Genomic DNA, 4,389 nt, shown 5'->3' with positions numbered 1-4,389 from the left:
GAGGGAGCTGGGGTTGCTCAGCCTGAAGAAGAGGAGGCTTAGGGGAGACCTTCTTGCTCTCTACAACTCCCTGAAGGGAGGTTGTAGCCAGATGGGGGTTGGTCTCTGCTCCCAGGCAACCAGCACCAGAACAAGAGGACACAGTCTCAAGCTGTGCCAGGAGAGGTTTAGTCCAGATGTTAGGTAGAAATTCTTCCCATAAAAAGAGATTGGCCATTGGAATGTGCTGCCCAGGCAGGTGGTGGAGTCACCATCCCTGGAGGTGTTTAAGAGGAGCCTGGATGAGGCACTTGGTGCCATGGTTTAGTTGATTAGATGGTGTTGGGTGAGTGGCTGGACTTGATGATCTCAAAGGTCTTTTCCAACCTGGTCTATTCTATTCTATTCTATTCTATTCTATTCTATTCTATTCTATTCTATTCTATTCTATTCTATTCTATTCTATTCTATTCTATTCTATTCTACTGTACTCTACTCTACTCTATCCTATCCTATCCTATCCTATCCTATCCTATCCTATCCTATCCTATCCTATCCTATCCTATCCTATCCTATTCAGATGCCAGCAATTAGCTGATGTCTCCCTTTTCATAGCTGTTTTTAAATCTGGAGAGTCCCTAATCTCACACTTATTCACAGCACTGCAGTCTAGGGCATCTGGTCACTGATACTGCTGATTCTCCAGTTTGGGCTGTCAGCTTGAGAGCTCCACAACCCTAAATATTCAAAATGACAATTGCACAAATAATTTTCTTCAACCTCCTAGAAATGAGGGCATAAACATTGTCAAAATGCCTTAGATTTAAAGGGCAGGAACATCTAATCCCTGCATAAGGGATAGGATGAAAGCTCCAGCGTCCTAATGAGAATCCCACAGCTGACTGAAGCTGGTCCTTCCAGCAGTGAAAATGTTCCAGGGATTATCTGCAAACCCTGTACAGACTTTCCTTTTTCTGGTTACTCCTCAGGCAGAAATCCATTGTGCAGCTTGAACAATGGAGCTGCTGATACTTCTGGGTTTAAGGCTGTTGTAATGATGGTCCGGTCAGTCCACCGAAGCCAGCAGAGAAGAAGCATTTAATTGTCCCCTGAAATCTACCAGCAAAATGGAGTTGTGCTTATCTGCATTGTACATACCTAAGTAATGTCCCAACCTGCAGGCTTCCCTCCCCCCAAAACCAGCAGGGTGAAGTCAGGTATCTGCTCTGTATTGATTTACTCCTAGGCTGAGTTGGACAGTAGTTTGTCATTAGCTTGCAGTTCATCATCTGGTGGCATCTAATCAATAGATCAAGGGGTAGCAGCAGTTAATCTTATTTCTACATATTAATGTACAGAGAAGCACAGAGGTCTGTTCATTTCTGTTCAGCATCATCAAGGCTGATCCAAGAATTCCCATTCTTGATGACAGGAGAGATCCAAGAATCAGCTTCACAACTTCTCTCCCCTTTAGTCATTGCCCCACAGAGATGTCCAGACTTGAGCAAATCTCATTGCATTCTCAGTTCAAATGCAGTCTTAATAGTATCATAGTATCAGTCAGGGTTGGAAGGGACCACAAGGATCATCTAGTTCCAACCCCCCTGCCATGGGCAGGGACACCTCACACTAGATCAGCCTGGCCACAGCCTCAGCCAGCCTGGCCTTAAACACCTCCAGGGACAGGGCCTCAACCACCTCCCTGGACAACCCATTCCAGGGCTTCACCACTCTCCTGGGGAAGAACTTCCTCCTCACCTCCAGCCTGAATCTCCCCACCTCCAGCTTCATTCCATTAATGAATTAATGAATTAATCCAAATTCAGACTTCTCTTTCCTCCATCCCTATCTTCTTTTCACATTTCCCATGTACCATCAGCGCATTCTCTACCTGTCAGGCACCTCAGGAAATTTCTGCATCCACTTCTCATCAGGTGCCACCTAGATTGCTCAGCCTAGCTATTTTGTGGAGGCTACTTTCCAGTCCTCACACTGAAGCTTTCCCACAAACTTGAGCAATTTTTGACCTTCCTTTCAAGAAAAGAGCAGGCCTTCTCTTAGAAGCATTTTTTGGTCTGGGTTGCTCTTTTGGCATTGCTATTTGGCTCTGAAGAAAAGGCCTTGGGTGTGCTGGTGGATGAGAAGCTGAACAGGAGCCAGCAGTGAGCACTTGCAGCCCAGAGAGCCAAGCAGAGCCTGGGCTGCAGCAAGAGAAGTGTGGCCAGCAGGGCCAGGGAGGGGATTCTCCCCCTCTGCTCCACTCTGCTGAGACCACAGCTGGAGCTCTGGGTCCAGTTCTGGAGCCCCTAACACAGGAAGGATCTGGAGGTGCTGAAAGGTGTCCAGAGAAGGGCCATGAGGATGAGCAGAGGGCTGGAGCTGCTCTGCTATGGAGACAGACTGAGAGAGTTGGGGTTGTTCAGTCTGGAGAAGAGAAGGCTCTGAGGAGACCTCATTGTGGCCTTCCAGTATCTGAAGGGGGCTCCAAGAAAGCTGGGAAGGGACTTTTGAGGGTGTCAGGGAGTGATAGGACTGGGGGGAATGGAGCAAAACTAGAAATGGGGAGATTGAGATTGGATGTTAGGAAGAAGTTGTTCCCCATGAGGGTGGTGAGAGACTGGCACAGGTTGCCCAGGGAGGTGGTGGAAGCCTCCTGCCTGGAGGTGTTTGCAGCCAGGCTGGCTGTGGCTGTAAGCAGCCTGCTGTAGTGTGAGGTGTCCCTGGGCATGGCAGGCGTTTGGAACTGTCTGATCCTTGAGGTCCCTTCCAACCCTGACCATTCTGTGATTCTATGATTCCTTCTCATGGAGCTACTTGTACTATACTCAACCCATCCCATATGGTCCAATAATTTACTTTATTTCTCTATGCTCTGCATAAACTCTTTGGTGCATGTGGTACAGCAGCACCCCTGCAGGCATAGTCCCCTGATGGTTCAGCTCCTGGGTAGATCTGACTCATATTCATAGAATCATAGACTCACAGAATCAATAAGTTTGGAAATGACCTCAGAAATCATCACGTCCAACCTATTACCTAATATCTAACACCTCCTGGCAATGAAACCATGGCTCCAAGTGCCTCATCCAATCCTCTCTTGAACACCTCCAGGGATGGTGACTCCACCACCTCCCTGGGCAGCACATTCCAATGGCCAATCTCTCTTTCTGGGAAGAACTTTCTCCTCACCTCGAGCCTAAACTTCCCCTGGCACAGCTTGAGACTGTGTCCTCTTGTTCTGGTGCTGCTTGCCTGGGAGAAGAGACCAACCCCCACCTGGCTGCAACCTCCCTTCAGCTAGTTGTAGAGAGCAATGAGGTCTCTCCTGAGCCTCTTTTTCTCTAGGAGGCTTTCACTCCTGGGAAAACAGAGCTGTTGAGTGTTTCAAGGTCCAAATTTCTGGAGGGTATATTCCAGCCCAAGGAGGCTGGAAGTACTCTAAAGTGCAGCCTAAAGGATGAGAGCACCCAAGGACTCTGTTATGTTGGTTTTGTTACTTATCTGTGTTTGGACCCAAGTCAGACAGAACTAGAAGGGACACACAAGGGTGTCTTTGTGGCAGCTGCTTTGCAAGGCACCACTTTTACTGGTGGTGCATTCAGATGTTTTACACAAAGCAAAGAAATAATTCTCCTAGAATCAACATTCAAAGGCATAGCTGGTCTACATTTGACATCTACAAATCATGAACTTGAGGTTTGTCTTTGACAGGTCCTTATTGATCCAGCAGAAAAAAGTCTTTCACACTGTAGAGTAGATGGGAGAAAAAGTATTAGAAAGCATGTAAGTCCCATTTGGAGCCACAAATAGCCTCTGCTGTGAGGACAGGCTGAGGGAGCTGGGGGTGTTCAGCCTAGAGAGGAGAAGACTCGGCGGGGGGACCATAGAGATGCCTTCCAATAACTGAAGGGATCCTACAGGAAGGCTGCAGAGGGGTTTTTCATGAGGGTGTCTAGAGACAGGACAAGGGGGAATGGTTTGAAGCTGAGGGAGAGCAGGGTGAGACTGAAGCTTAGGGAGAAGTACTTCGGTCTGAGGGGATTGAGTGTACCCTCAGCAAGTTTCCTGATGACACAAAACTGGGGGATGGGGGTGTGGGGAGGTGGCTGACACCTGTCAGGCTGTGCTGCCATCCAACCAGAGATGGACAGGCTGAGAGCTGGGTGCAGGCAAACCTCATGAAGTTCAATAAGGACAAGTGCAGGGTCCTGCATCTGGGGAGGAATCATACCAGCTACCAGTACAGGATAGAGGCTGCCCTGCTGGAACACAACTCCATGGAGAAAGACCTTGGAGTGCTGGTTGACAGCAAGTTCTGCCTGGGACAGCAAAGTGTCCTTGTGGCCAAGAGAGCCAAGGGCATCCTGGGGTGTGGCAAGGAAAGTGTGGCCAGCAGGGCTGGGGAGGTTC

The sequence above is a fragment of the Melanerpes formicivorus genome, unplaced genomic scaffold, assembly GCF_026170545.1.
Source record: "Melanerpes formicivorus ecotype bairdi unplaced genomic scaffold, bMelFor1.0.p_v2 SCAF_390, whole genome shotgun sequence".
NCBI classification, from domain to species: Eukaryota; Metazoa; Chordata; class Aves; order Piciformes; family Picidae; genus Melanerpes; species Melanerpes formicivorus.
The sequence above is the reverse complement of the archived record's forward strand: the minus strand, read 5'-3'. Positions refer to the sequence as shown.